General features: G+C 36.4%; 1 protein-coding gene across 1 annotated transcript in view; it reads right to left on the bottom strand.

Annotated features, from left to right (window-relative positions):
• SLC20A2 (solute carrier family 20 (phosphate transporter), member 2) overlaps positions 1-14,744 on the bottom strand; it is a 93,769-nt gene extending 79,025 nt beyond the window's left edge. The window contains exons 1-2 of the mRNA XM_005856472.2: positions 12,373-14,744; positions 11,187-11,288 (exon numbers count right to left, since the gene is read on the bottom strand). The gene's annotated coding sequence lies outside the window, so the exon portion shown is untranslated. The remainder of the gene's footprint in view (positions 1-11,186; positions 11,289-12,372) is intronic.
• Between the last annotated feature and the right edge of the window lie 1,807 nt (positions 14,745-16,551).

Raw genomic sequence — 16,551 nt, forward strand, 5'->3', positions numbered from 1 at the left:
TAAAAAGCCTATATTATCCTAGAATTTTCTCCTGTTTTAGAATTAACATACCTGAGAGAATATAAAATTCCAAGTAAGAGTTTTGAAGTTCTGTTGCACAATCTTTCACTTAGACTTAGAGCAAGAATTCCTTCTAAAGCCTCTATCCCAGTCACCTGCCACTATGCTTGAAGGGCTCCACTGATGGGAAGTCATTACTTTCTAGGGCACCCCACCTTACTACTGAAGTATTATTTCCAGAGTTTAGAGGAAGTCAAAATTCTTTGCCTTGTAATTTTCATTCATTCATTCATTCACTCATTCACTGAGCACTCCTTTGCCCCACAATATGCAAATTATACATACTACCCCTGGTCTTCCTATTCCCTAATCTAGGGTTTGCTTCTATTGTTCTGTACACCTTCTCCTTCAGATCCAACAACCAAACGCCTTCAGCAGTGGTTCCTCATGTGACATAACTTCTCAATCCATCACTATGCATGTCTCCCTCCTTTGCCAATGTCTCACCTAAAATGTGGGTTCACATACGTAAACACAATTTATCATGTGTGGTCTAACTAACTCAGATTTTTTTAGCAGCCACATTATAGAGATGCTCATATAAGCCTGTGGTCAAATAAACTCCTGGCTCTTTTTCATCTCAGGTGCATCAGAGATTGTCCTCCACCCACAAGCATTCCTCAACTCCTGCAAAAGGTTTATCCTTGGTATATTTCATCTTGCTAATTTTAGAATAGTATTACAACCTATTCAGATTCTGCATCTAGAGTCAGTCTGCTATCTATGGTTTTAGTCATTTTTTCTAGATTTGTCATCTTGAAATTAAGAAAACTTATGGCAACCCAGATCTTTACAGAAAGAGGACATTATTATTAAAAATCTGTTATCAATGGGAACTCAAAGTACTTTATAGATTCTCTGGACTAAGTACTACTCTCTGATATAGATAGATAGATAGATAGATATAGATATAGATATATATCTACACACACACACATACACACACACACACATATATATATGTACTAGTGGCCCGGTGCACAAAATTTGTGCATGGGGGGGGTTGTCCCTCAACCCAGCCTGCACCATCTCCTTGGGGGATGTCCCACAGGGATCGGGCTTAAACTGGCAGTCGGACATCCCTCTCGCAATCCGGAACTGCTGGCTCCTAACTGCTCACCTGCCTGCCTGCCTGATCACCCCTAACCACTCTGCCTGCCAGCCTGCTTGCCCCCAACTGCCCCCCCACCAGCCTGCTCGCCCCCAACGGCCCTTCCCTCCTGGCCTGATCGCCCCTAACTGCCTCTGCCTCGGCCCCGCCACCATGGCTTTGTCCAGAAGGTTTCCCAGTCTAATTAGCATATTACCCTTTTATTAGTATAGATACACACACATATATATATATTTAATTTTCAACCTTCTTAAGGGTAAGAGCCCTCTGAAAATCTGATGAAAGCAATAAAATGTTCATTTATATAAAATTTTACAATGAATATTAGATGAATCATGGGCCCCCATGAAGCCCATCCATTAGCTTTCTACTAAGGTGCCTTACCTTAGGGATTCTAGTACCTATGAAAAAGTGATCACTAGGATTCATTAATAACCATTTTAAAAGTAATTAATTTTTCTATCTAATGTCCAACTTAATACCCAAAAGAAGCCAATTAACTTGAAATTGACTGACATTAACTCACTCATTCTGATGATCTAGAGAAGGCATCCAGAAACTAAGAAATCTGACCAAAACCAAAGCAAAAATTGTAAGACTACTTTAGAAACAAAGCAGAAGTACCTACAGTTATATATACAAAGATGTGCATTGCACCGTTGCTTATAGTGGGGGGAAAACAAGAGGAAACATCTTGAATGTTCATAAATTATGGTATGTGGAAGACTTTATTCATTTTTTTTAAACAAGCGTTAGACCTATTATCTATTTTCATGGAGAAATATCCATGATCTATTTATAGTAGGAAAAGCAAGCTTCAGAATAATGCATAGAGTATGATCCCACTTAAAAAAGAAAAAATTCACAGACCTTATGTTGTTAAAAGTACTTTTATGAATATAGAAAAATGTGTGGAAGAATTCATATCAGGCTGTGAACATGGGTGGAGGATTCTTTTTTATTCATCCGTGCATACTTTCACTTTCTATAAGTAAATATAGCTCTTACTAAGTAAAACATTAAAAAATTTTATAAAGGGGTGGGGGAAAACCTAAATAAGGCTGACAATAGGACCTATCAATAAAGACACAGATCTCTTACCCAAAGTCTCCATATAGGTTTTCTAAATAATTTCCCAAAAAGTTTCCCACCCATAGTATGTACTGGAAAAACCTAACTTCCTTTTTTACTTTCAATGATTCTGAGTTTCTCACTGTTCTGGGTGTTTGATTCCACTTCATAGGCACTCATTCTTCTGTTAGACATATTAAGGTTGTGTCATATAGTTAAATGTGTCCACAATTCATAAGTGTGGTTCCCCCTCTCCCTTAGGAAAATATACTAGTACATGTCAGCAGAGCCATAAATAAAAGGTATGTGGAACCTACATTAGTGCAATAATAGAAGACAAATGCATGCAGTCCGAATACTATCAAATTCTAAAGTGAAGAAATATGAGCACCGAAGCCATCCCTGTTGGTTCAGTGGTTCCCAACCTTGGCTGACCATTAGAATTACCTGGAAGCATTGTTAAAAATACCACTGCCTGGGTGCCACTTCCAGAGATTCTAATTTAACTGGCCTGGGCATGTAAAACCGGAGAAATCTGAATAAGCTTGTGGATCGTATCTATATGGATTTTCTGGTTTTATCTTATACTATAGTTACCTTTGGGGGAGACTTGGTGAAGCATTCATGGAACCTCTCTATATTTTTTGCAATTTCCTGTGAATCTGTAATCATTTAAAAAAAAATGTTTTTTTTTTTTAAAGTTTGAGGAAAACATGTAGGTGGTCTTTTATTTAAGACACATAAATCATTCTTTTTTAAAAACTGAATTTATTAGGGTGACATTGGTTCACAAAACCATACAGGTTTCAAGTGTACAACTTAACAAAACATAATCGTCACCCAAAGCAGTCTCTTTCTGTCCCCAATTATCCCCCCTTTGCCCACCTTCACCTAACCCTACCACCTTTCCCTCTGATTATCACCACAGTTGTCTGTGTGTGTGTGTTATATATATACTAGAGGCCCAGTGCACGACACTCGGGCACTGGAGGGAAGAGGGGGTCCCTCTGCCAGGCCTGCACCCTCTCATAGTCCGGGACATCCCCCTCACAGTCCGGGAACCCTCGCTCCTTACTGCCCGCCTGACCCGCCTGCAACAGAGGCAGAAGAGGCTCCCGCCACGGCTGCTACGCTCTCCAGCCATGAACCAGCTGAGCAGCGCTCCCTCTGTGGGAGCCCACTGACCACCAGGGCGCAGCTCCTGCGTTGAGCATCTGCCCCCTGGTGGTCAGTGCGCATCATAGTGACCAGTCGTTCTGCTGTTTGGTCAATTTGCATATTAGCCTTTTATTATATAGGATGGTTTTTTAAATCTCTTCACCCCCAACACCTCTCCCCTCATTTTTCTTAATCTAAGTGAAAGTGTAAACAAGTAAAGGGGAACAATATAATAGATGGCTGGAAAGAAAAAAGATGACTGGAATAATATTTATGGAGCATTTATGTGCCAGGAAACACAGCTTATCTCATTTAACTCAACAAACCAATTAGGTGGCTGCTAATTAATAGCCTCACTTTTCAGATGAGGAAACTGAAAGATAAGAAATTCAATTAAGGTCACACAATTGGCAAGTAGCAATGATGTCAAAGTTAAAATTAAGACTATTTCAAAGCAAAGAGAATTTTAAGGAAAAAGTATCATTAGTGTATCAACAAGGTGTTTAAAATTTTAAAGTAGCTTAAAATAGTAGAATGAGTGAAATGCTACAGAAGTAAATCACAACACACTATACTGAATACTATATTTTCCAAGAACTTAAATCCATAATACACATTAGCCTAGGATAATTGAATGCACTTGACCAGATATCTATTTGAAACTGGGATTATTTTTTATTCATCTTTCAACTTTTGCTTAGAAATTAGAAGAAACATAGCATTGACACTTTAAAAGGTGTTTGCTGAATAAAAATAAGTAGATTAAAGTGAGCCAATATTAAAAAATAATACAAACAGGGCACTAAAAATGGAAGGAAAATAAAGCTGATTGCCTATAACAAAGACTATTCACGAATGAAAATAGAAAGTCTACAACACTGTTCAAATGCAAGGCAGAAAAGTCTAAACTGGGTTAGAATAAAACATGAATCTGCATATAATAAACAATAGGGCTAATAGGATGAATATTTATTTGTAATAAAATAGTTTTAAATGAAATAGTTAAGATTGGTTTGTCTGACTTAGAAAAGGCAAAAGGAAAATTTCTGACCTTCTGTATTTTTCCATCTCCAGTTTAGATTATTGCATATTTAACAGCAAACAAACAGGCAATTCTAGGATAAACTCAATGCAAGTAAATGGGTATTTAAAAGGAAATTTATTTTGGTTGTAAAGCCTCTGAGATATGGGGTGTTTTTCTAGAGAGAAATAGAATCTCTATTTTAATTATCTAGTGAAACCTCAGGAAAATATTTAAAACATTGGCAATATTCATCACCCTTGAAGTTATAGACAATCAAGTAATCCACTTAATGTGCCATTTTGCATGGTGGAAAGATATACATTAGAATCTCTCTATAGTCTCTGGAGAATTATACCAAAAAAGTACATTTTCAGTAATGCCAAATGAAATTTCTTTGTGATTACAAACTTTGGAATGTAAATATCCTTGAATGGAAATATTTCTAAGGTTTGATAATGACAATTGTGATTGTGCTTTGAAAAAAAAGATTAAAAAAAATAAAATATTTACAGATGAAATGATTTAATATCTGGGTATGCTTTAAATTAACATGGTGTGGGGGAGTGGGTGGGAGTTTTAAACGAGATTGACCACAAATTGATATAGCTGGGTAATCGGGACATAGAGATTAATTATACTATTTTGTTTTCTTTGGCATATGTTTAAAATTGTCCAACATAAAAAGTTTTGTATTTCCTTACACAGGATATAAAACATACCCATGTAACAAGAAATTGAGATTTATGCAGAAATCCAGACTCTTGAATGCTTCTGCTACTGCATATTCCCATCTCATCTAACATACCAGTTTCTTTTTTCTAAATGTGGAATGGTACATGATTTCTAAGGTTGCTTCCAGCTTTTACTTACTGAGAATGTTTTGTTTTACCGGGTTGATTTTAAATTCAGCCTGTTCACTGTTTATTGTCACTGAAAAAAAAAGGGAGGCAACTACAGTGATAAACACACCACTGTTTCCCATTGATTAAGTGAAAATGCTCACTCCTCAGGAATCCACTTAAGAATCTTTAAGAAAAAGTCACATATCACAAAACATAAAGTGAGCAGTCCTTTAATACAGCATTTTTCCTGAGTAAACTATCAATATTGCATAAATATATTTTTTGAAGACTACTCATCACATACTGTTTGTAACAATAAAAAATGTGCTAACCAAATTACCCTCTTATTAAGGAATTAAATATATTATGGCATACTCTTATAATGGAATGCTATGCAGCTATGTAGAAAATGAAAATATTAATCCACAATGCTAGGGGTATAGCAAAGGGACACAGGAGCCAGATCAAATATTAGCTCCTAATGGTTAATATGGCAACAGATACAGCAATAAAGTTGCATTGGATTATAATCCCAAGTATAAATATCCATTAGCCTATAATGATGTAAGTAAATGGGGGAGGATAGCTAAATCTCCCCAGCAGATTTCCAAATAATACATGCAGATACACTGCTTCTGCCCTCAAGGAGGTGGAATGTAACCCCCCTTAGGTGTGAGTTGACTTCCTTCCCAAGAGCACAAGATGGAAAAAAGAGAAAAAAAAGAGTAACTTGACAGTAGAGAAACCGGACAAAGGCTACCTCAGCAGGATAGCAAGGTCAACATCAACAGTAAAAAGTCATGCGCCCTTAAAGTCTTAATGTCTTAGTGGTAGAATCACTAGTGATTTTCACCCCCCCCCTTTGTATTTTTCTATATTATCTGGTTTTGTTTTTTCACTAAGTACTGCTTACTTGTAATGATTACTTGTAATATTGAGACCCATTACTTCTATAATCAGTAACAAAGTAATTTTATTTTGGTGGGAAAATTAGGTGTACAGCATAGAATAACAATATGCATTTATAAAACCACTAAATTTTACTTTTTCAGGGAGAAATATTTTAAAAGGCAGTATAGAAAAGTGATTTCATAACACCTGGAGTAAAATCCTGGTTTCACCATTTACTATCGGTGTGACCTTGAGCAGTTCAATAATCCCCTTCAATGTCCTCATCTTATAGTGGGGAATATGTAATGTTCCAACAAATCCACTGATCTGCAGAACTGCCTAAAATTTATTTACTTATTTATCAATATAAACACATATTACTTACTATATATGGATATATATTATATTAAATATATTTCATAACATCAAATTTTATTAGAAAATTAAATATGTAGTAGCAGAGAGTTCAATGTATGTCAAGAGCCCGACCCTACTGAGGCTTCATAATAGTAACTGTTACTGAGGTCAATAATAATTTAAAAATCTAAGAAAAATAAAACACTATCAGAAAAAAATTAGTTTCTCAAAGAATATAAAAAGCAGTGAAAGACAAAGCTCATTCTACATCATCTGCAGCAATTTCCTATCTATGAATGTAAAGGCAATACAAATTAACTCCAGCCATAAAATACAAACTAAACTTATTTAAATCTCTTGATTGTAACTAATGGACTTTAATAAAGAAGTTTTACACAAGACATATATTTTGAACTTTATAAAATTTCTGGCTGGACCTGGCCAGGGTGGCTCAGTGGCTGAGTGTTGACCTATGAACCAGGAGGTCACGGTTCAATGCCTGGGGTGCGGGGTTGCGGGCTCAATCCCCAGGAGGGAGCATGCAGGAGGCAGCCAATCAATGATTCTCTCATCATTGATGTTTCTATCTCTCCCTTCCTCTCTGAAATCAATAAAAATATTTTAAAAATTACTTAAAATTCTGGGCTGGGAGTCTATCTTAATACTAATATTTTAAAATTACCCCAAATACAACCCTTATAATACATAAAATCACAATACAATAGACAAGTCTAATCATACTATGAATCAGTGAACTTTTATAACAAAGCCAAACAACCCAGATCAGAAGAATCTGATTCAAGTGAAAAGTTTACCAACCTAATTTATCATATAGTCTAGGACAGTGATGGCGAACCTATGACACGCGTGTCAGAGGTGACAGGCAAATTCATTTTTTTGGTTGATTTTTCTTTGTTAAATGGCATTTAAATATATAAAATAAATATCAAAAATATAAGTCTTTGTTTTACTATGGTTGCAAATATCAAAAAATTTCTATATGTGACACAGCACCAGAGTTAAGTTAGGGTTTTTCAAAATGCTCAAAAGATTCGCCATCACTGGTCTGGGACATAGATCCATATTTTAAAGACCTGCTAACTTAGGAAGAAATTAATCAACCATTAACAGTAAATCATTGTGCCAATTTTTCCTACTACATTAGAATTAGAATATGCACACTGTTCAGTTTGGTTTTGTCAAAGGAAATTAATTTAAACACCTTTTATAATATTAAAAACACAGATACAATACAGGAACTAAATTCAGGTTAGTATATACAACCGTGTTGGGATTACAACTGTACAAAGGCTGATTTTATAACATACCCCAAAGCTTCTGTATCCAATTAAGTCTTACTCCAACTTTCCTGAATGCAGTCATTACAGAGACCTATTCCAATGTCATTTTTGCTGAACACTTTAGAAGCTTGGAGCACATTTTTTGTCAAATATGCTTAATTGTAGCAAATTTTAAATTCTCTGAGAACAGCTATGATTTATGAGAAGAGACAACTGTTATTGAGAACTACTTCTGGCAAAACAGACCAAGCTAAATAAGCTTCTGGTTTATTTTTTTAAAAAAGGAGGGAATTGACTATAAAGATGTTCAATAAGGTTAGTTTTCTTAAAAACTATACAGGCAAATTTAAAATGGGAATTCCAAGCTTTTGAGCAGCAACAGTATCTAGGTAATAAGAGTATATTCCTATACAATGTTCTCTACTATGTTAGTTCTCTGTAATCTCCGAACAGTCCTGTACTTAGCACATCTACACAAATTTCTTCTTAGTAGCTTAACTGTGGTTCTGATGTTTTTTACTAGCTGTTCATGAGTTTTGAATGTTACAGTACTATTATCAAACCATTAGCCATTCCTTTAGCTTCAACATACCCAATGACTACTATCACAATTAAGGAAGGTCCAGAAGAAAGAATATTCAAAATGATCAACTTCAATTTGGAAGGTTATTATTAAAACTTACTTAGACACTACTACATTATGTGTGTATGGGATCTTCCTTTTTTAAGTTTAATAAAGCTATATATCTACTCTCACATTAGTCTACCTCCAGTTCAGACACATTATAGAAAACTAAATTACAGGAAAGCACCACATTTATACCATATACAAGGATAAAAGAAAAATATAAGACATAAATCATCAATAGCATAAAATAAAATTTTGCCAAAAAACTACTTTTTCATTACACAACTACAGAGTCCTAAGGGGCAAGACCATACAATTTATACACTTTCCCACACAAGAAACTAACACAGGCACTTTGAGAATGTTACAGTATAATTACAAAATGACACAGGTTAATATTTAAGGAGAAATCAAGCCTTTCAAAATAAAATAAATATTTATAAAATTCAGTTTCTGTTATGTTAAACATTAAAGAAAGGTCTTGGAACTTAAAAGGAAATGTAAAAACAAAGATGACCTAGTTAAAAGAATTCCTGATACGTTTTATTCTTTCAGGGGACCTTTTACCTAATAAATGATAAAGACTGTGGTTTGTGGTTTTAGTTTTCTTCCCAGTTCCAGAAATTGACTGATTCCTTTTGTAGTATTTACTTTTCTCTTCCCATCTGACCCCCAAACCTGCTTTGGATGTCTTTTGTAAAATTTTTCAAGACAGGGAGTGAATTCAGTTCATGAACTGTTGAATAAAGAGTTAAAATGACAGTATCATACAACTATCCTGACTCTCTTTAAAGTAATATTAGTCTTCTAGAATACCGATCTAATTCTTAGAAGCAGAAAACACAGGAAGCTCAGTGTTCCAAGAAAAATTAATAGTAACTGATTCATCCTGGCTACCCAGGAAATACACAGCAAGGATCTTGTTCTATGTAAATACTGACAACAAATCTGTCTAGTAATGCCTACCACCCAAGGACAGGAAAACAGAAAAAGAGCTCATGGAACAAATGCACAATGACTAAAAAGTACAGAAAGAAAACATAAATTTGGAGATGAGAAGAAATCAGAGCTAGATGAAACACATGACAGATCAGTGAGCTACTGAGATAGAAGTAGACTGAGGTGGTGGAAGAGAAGAGATCACCATTGACAGGAGATGAGAGTGGAATGTAGGTGGACAGGAAGCAAAGTGGACAGAGGTGAGGGTTAAGACAGGAAGAAGCTAGAAATGACAGGAGTTGAATTACAAAAGACAACAACAAAAGCAGGGAGGTAGCAGACCAGGAAGGAGGCAAGCCCAGGGAAATAGAGAGTAGTAAAGAGAATAGAAAGTATTTTCAATGGGAGGCTGAATCATGGAAAAGGCAAGAAGTAGGCAAAATGCAAAAATACCAAACAAATTATGAACAGACAAGAAAAAATGTAAGCAGAAAAGAGTAGAAAGAATTGAAGGGATGAAGTAAAACAGGCGTACTGAGGGAAAACATATTTTTTTTTAAATTGTTTCTGAAATTTCACTTTATTAAATTTTAAAATCTGTTCTTTTGCTTATATTTCTTTGTTGGGTAAAGCTTGATACATAAGAATAAAGGTTTCCTCAACTTACAGAGAAGAAAATGTTTTATGTGGTCAACTGACTTAACTGCAAAAAGTAAAAAGAGCTGAAAAATATAAAAATTATCTTAGCTCTAATCAACAAACTAATTTTCATACCAATACATTAATGACCAAAATGCTACATTTGTTAATCACAAAAGCTTTCTCTGTCTCTCTGACTCTGTGCTTATTAGTCAGCATTTGGAGAGATCCCCACTATACAGGAAGTTTGATGGACGTTTAAAACAAGGTTAAAACTATAACGGTTAAGATATGCTATAAATTTTCACTACCCATTTATCCTAGGTAACTGAAAACAGAACACAGATGAACTGAAAACAGTTCATCCTTCATTTCCACTTAGAAACAGTAAAGAAAACAAACATTAAACAAGAACATAAAAATAGTAAAGAACAACAACTCTGAAAAAGAATGGCAATTGCTCTATTCTTGACCCTTGAAAATAACCTAGGGGAAAGAGCAACCATACCAAAGGTTTATTTGTGAAGATATAATTCTTATTTTTACTCTGAAAAAACAAGTCAACAGATCTGAAGTCCAAAAAATTGTGCAAAATAAAAGGAGGCACACACAGAGGCTGAGAATAGATAAAGATGAATCTAAAGTCGGAAAGACTGAGACAGAAGCACATCATATAAAGAAGCAATTCATCAACATCCTGCACTTTTAGTAATTATTCAGTGAAAGTCAATTTCTAGAGGCCAACATCCCAATAAATTGCTCCTATTTCTCCTATTATATCTACTAGTTCTCTATCCACACAGAATAAAACTCTGATCTTAAGTAGGTTCCTAACTATAGCAGTCGAGGAAAATAACTCAAATATTATATGCAAAAGCAGATGCGTTAACAAAGATAATATAAGAAACATGTAAAGAAATATGCTAGCGTCTTGTCACTTATATTTTCAGAACTATCTTCTTTTGGCTGCTCAAAAATCCTAAATGACATGGGGGGTCACTTCTTGAAATCTGCCATGTCTTCAGCTTTTTACCATTCTTCCATGAATATCTTAATGAGTCTCTTGGCCATATAGTCCATTCACAGGCATCTGATATCATTATTTACTTTTAGAAATAGTTGCTGCTCCACAGGAGTTAGCAGACATCTTCAAGAAGAAACAAACCTGGTTCTTTGGTCTCTATTGGGGACATGCTGAAACTAGGATTCTCTCTCATACTCAAAGAGAACATGGGAGTCGAATTATGCTGTTTCCAACGTAAGATGCCTTAAAAAAAAAAAAGTTAAAAGTCAACCACATTTTAAAACACAAAACTAAAAAAAGCAGTGCAAATTCTCACACATTTCTGGCTTACATTTTAGCTAAGATGGAAAATTAAGTAATTCAAATAAAAAATTTAATCTCTCACTTCAACTTTAAATATACTGTATTTTCCCCAAAATTTAACAGGGCATCACAGGGTATACAATAAAAATACTTCAAATAATTGAAAGTTCCTAAAATTAACTTAAAAATCAATTGAAATTGTAGAGAAATTCTGGTGATTGATATTTGAATTTTACCATGGCCAGGATAGAAGATGGGCTTTGAGAAAACACTATTTCTCTACATTCATATCTTACTTGGAAATGTTATGAACAAGCCTGGGTTATACAGAGCTGTAAAATGGGCTACTAAACTGATGACCTAGAAAATTTCTCCCAGACATGAAATTACATAGTATCTGGTGATAACATTTGGTACTACCAAACCAGCTATAGGCAAGTCATCTGACTTTGCCCTGATTTTCTTATCTATAAAATACAGGGCTGGTTCTTCTTACAAGGGCAGGTGGTTTAAAATACAGGTGCTTAAGCCATGCTCCTGGGGTTAGGCTAAAACATGATACTTTTACAATAAAGCCTGGGTCATTCTGACGTATACTCCTACATAGAGAACCACCACCCTAGATCATGTTCAGGATCCAGTTCTACAACCCTAACATCCATAAAATGGGGGTACACATTTCATTAAATTATCCAGCTTGATAGGTTTAAAATATGAATCAGTGAATCCCCTTCCTTTCCCTAAAACCCCCCCATTTAGAGAAGAGCCTGCAATTAAGACTCATATGCCAATTGGATAAAAATTTAAATACAGATTTTAAACCAAATTTTCCGAATTATTTTCTCAGGGACTTAAAGAGAACAGGACTGTGGGACAATATTCATAGTTATAAGTTGTTTCTATGACAGGCCATCCCAAAACATGTGCTGATGTTAAAATGACAGCAGCATACATCATTTCTTCACTGACTCAACGTCATGACCTCCTACCCAGCAGGAGTGATCTGTAACACAGAATACTATACCTGCAGAGCGTGTGTCCTCCCTGGCTGCTAACCAGGGTTGTGGCCCATGCTTCTTCATTCAAGGGCACTTGCTCCTCTGATTCCTCAGCTCTGGGTCGGGTGATGTATGTATTCCCCTACCTGTGCAGTCATTTAGAGCCAGTGACTCTGTTGATGCCCAACACCCCCAAAATAATATTGTCAGCTCCCGACAACGGGATACAAAACTGGGCTTTCAGAGAACACAATTTTTCTTCATCTTGCTGGATTTTGTTTGTGGGCTCTCATCTAATTCCACGTGGCTTCAAAATGACTTCACTCCAGGTTTGTTACCAAATCAACAGCATTAATTTTATGGTGGTTTTTTTTCCCACCAAAGAAATATAACTTGGTTTGAAGAGGCTTCTTGGCCCCAATAATGTACTCTATTGCCCAAGACAAGCTGAAAAAATGGATCAAGATTTCACACAACAAAGCAAATGGACAGACATGCACAGGAAACCATCAATAACACTCACATTCTGGTAAATTACTACTGCTAGCGTGTAAATCTAGTAAGTGTTTTAAAGAGAAAAACAGTAAGATAGCAAGTGTCTTTAATATTACTTTATTTCACATTAGTTTTCTGACACTAAATAAAGGTCACTGTTCTATGTCCTGATGAATTACTGTTTCAGAATTCCATACCTAAAGAGTTACATTTAATCCTCACTCAGTTCTGAGATTCAAAATTTAGTTTCTCATTTCAAAATACAGTGTCCTCTTAAACCACTTCATTATCAACCTCTGCTCTCTGGAAAATGCAGCATTATTTCTGCAGCTCAGAGTCACGGCAATCTTTTATGCTACCTTGAACTTTTACAGCTGAGAAGGTAGTGTCAACTTTTAGATGTCTCTTCTGTCTTTGGTAAAGTAAAACTCCGAAGAGAAACCACACCAACTCAGAGCTAGACTGCCTGGTTTCATATCCCGTCTCCCTACTTACTACTTGCGTTGTGATATTTGGCAAGTGACCTAATTACCTTTCTGTGCCTCCATTTCCTCATTTGAAAAATGGGATTATAATGAACCTATTTCAAAGAATTGTTGTGAGAGTTAAATAAATTAACATGTAAAGGTGCCTAGGGCAGCATCTGGCACATTTAAAACCCTACATAAATGTTAGCTATTACTTTGTTTTATTTAGCTCCAAATTATCATGCTGTTTCACGTACACAATGTATCATGCTGTACACAATGTTTGCCCAACTAAACTACTACCAACTAAAATAAACAGCTAATATTCAAAGGCTCATCATGGTCTGTGGACTCTGTGGAGAGGGTAAGACGGGTATGTTCCTGCCCCTAATGGTGAGTGGGACCTTCACTAGCGGAAAGAAAAGATTTCAATATATTTTTGTTCATTTCACAAATATTTACTCAGCACCTTCCACATGCTAGGCTCTGTTCTAGGCTCTGGGCATATGGCAATGAGTGACACAGAGAAGGTCCTTGCACTCTGGAAGCTTAAAGGGCACTCCATGTGAGAGCCAAGTTTTGAAAAAAGGAATCAGAAGGACTTGTCTTCCAATCTGATGAAACACAACATTGCTTAAATGCCTTATAAGCAGGAGCCAATGCTGGCATTATGGGTCACTCCAGCTTTCTAACAATGACAGAACATACAGAAATGGCTGCAAAGAAAAGTTCAATAACTTTCCATGTAATGTACTCTAAGTATCTTCCATTGAAGCACATTAAAGGGATAGTCTCCATATTTCTGGTATATAAATAACATATAACACATATACTCAATCATATTTGAAAGGTTTTCATAATAAGAAGCTGTGAAGGCCCAGCTCCTAAATTTTGTCCAAATATATCCTATTTGCTGTATACCCTTGTGCTTTGTCTCCCCCCCCCCCTTTCCCCTTCTTTACTTTATCTCCAAGTGGCTGCATACAAATATCAAGTAACTATGAGGAAAGTGCCTGAAGATGCATGTGGTGGCAAGAGTCAGTTAGACACAATGGAGCATTAACTCCAAAACAAAACACATGCATCTTTTTCGTCTTACATCCTCCCATTGATGACAACTCTCCACTCATCCCTTCCCCAAACAGAATGCCTTTAGTTAAAGGAACCCTCTTATAAACACTAACTGGCAAAGCATTCTCAATCTTTTCCTCGCCAATGATGGCCCACCAGAATCAGAAGATAGGTAAAGTCCAATATGCTCTAATCACAAATATGACACATTTTCAAATACTTCCCTTATCCTTTCCAGTCTTTTCAACTACTGCTACTCTCACAAGATACAAACTGTTAGGTCCCACCATCATTCTCATCATTGTTATCTATGTATATAAAAGCCTACATGACCGTTATGACCGGTCCACCACTCGACCGGTCGACCAGTCACTATGATGAGCATTGACCACCGGGGGTTAGATGCTCAATGCAGGAGCTGCCCCCTGCTGGTCAGTGCGCTCCCACAGCCAACCTCCCGCGGTCCCTCCCCCCGAGCCGGATGCCCCGATCGGGATTGGGCAAGACGGTCTCCACCCGTGCATGAATTCGTGCACCGGGCCTCTAGTGTCTATATAAATCATTAGATTGTATCTGTGGAAACACAATCAAAATAAACTTCTTGCTTAAGGAAGTCAAAACTGCTTAATTAAATCCAACCAAAAACTTAATGCACAAAGTACTGGACTCAACACTGAATATGTTTAAGATATTTCATGGCAATCTGAAATATTAGGGAGAACCCCTGCAATGTAGATAATATAACATTCTTAACACTCATATACCCATGAATGTTAGACTTATTAACAAAGCAATAACCAGCCCACTGTTTTTCATTTCCTTGGTTTGGTATTGGAAAATTACTCTTCCCGTCTCATTGTCATTTGTTCATCCTTAATTAGGAATGTCACTTAGAAACTAAATATGGAAAGAAGCCTTTCGGAAAGGGCCATTACTTTCCCAATGTTTACTTTTTTCCAATGTCCGGGTGACAATGTGACAATGATACATAATGGGAATTTGGATAAATAATGAGATACAGGGTTTTGGAAACTACTGAATACTCAAATAAATGGACTAATTGCAGTTCTATACAATTTTAAAGCCATCTTCCACCTTGAAAAGCACATTAATTTACTCTAGGAGTCATTTTATATTGCCAACACCCTCATTTTACCAAAGCGGAAACAGTAGTAACCAATGTATATATTCCACATTTGGGCACATTCAAATCAAATTCATGTATTCAAATACTTTTGAGCAACCTATGCTTACGCAAAAGTTATCCTGGCAGACTAAATGTGATAAAACATGTAGACCATTTGGCACAGGCCTGGCAAACAATCATTACTCAACATTGCTCATTAATAGTTTCTAATTTTCCAACTTTTTAGTAACCTACATGGTTGTAAAATTATATGATTATGCATATATATAACATGTATAAGCTAACATGCATTAATACTATAAATAAAGCCAGTACGTTAGTGTAAAGCAACGCTATTTATCTAGAGACAAAGTTTAACAGTAGCAAAATGATCCACAAAGCAGCAGAGAACACTTCCTAAGGGGTAGTGTTAAATATTAGCTCTTATCTCTGTTTATCAACTAAGAATACAACCTCTAGCATGAATTATAATTAGCAGTCAGGTGATCCTAGAGAACTAGCTCAAAATGAATAGTTAAGACCTCAGTGCGTGGACAAGTGACCATTTATTTGCAAGGCTGCTGCACCAACCACTGAAGTCTGCTAACTTCCAAACACTGGAATCCTACAGAAATGCATTGCCTGCCTCAGGCTAGAAAATATACTTTTCAAGTCCCTACAACACACATTTTTAAGAATATCTACAGTGTCACTATCACAGCATCCAGCTTTTCATAGCACTTCAACAGTCTCGGCCACACCTCATTTATGACAATCGGGAAAATGGAAAGATAGTTTGGAGAGCACAGGCTTTCTTATTAAATATTTAGGTAAATATTAAAAGTAACCCTACGCCCTCATTAGGGAAAAGAAAACCTGTGTTTCCCAGCCTCGTCTCGATCCGTGGCACAAAGCACATTCCCCCTCCCACGCCGCGAGTCACACCCGGGGCGCGCCGAGGAGGGGCGGGGAGAGGCAGGGCGCTCCGGGGTAGCGACCTGGCACCGCTCCTTCCCGCCGGCTCTAGCACGCAACCGCTAGGCTAG

Source organism: Myotis brandtii, unplaced genomic scaffold, assembly GCF_000412655.1.
Source record: "Myotis brandtii unplaced genomic scaffold, ASM41265v1 scaffold103, whole genome shotgun sequence".
Lineage (NCBI taxonomy): Eukaryota > Metazoa > Chordata > Mammalia > Chiroptera > Vespertilionidae > Myotis > Myotis brandtii.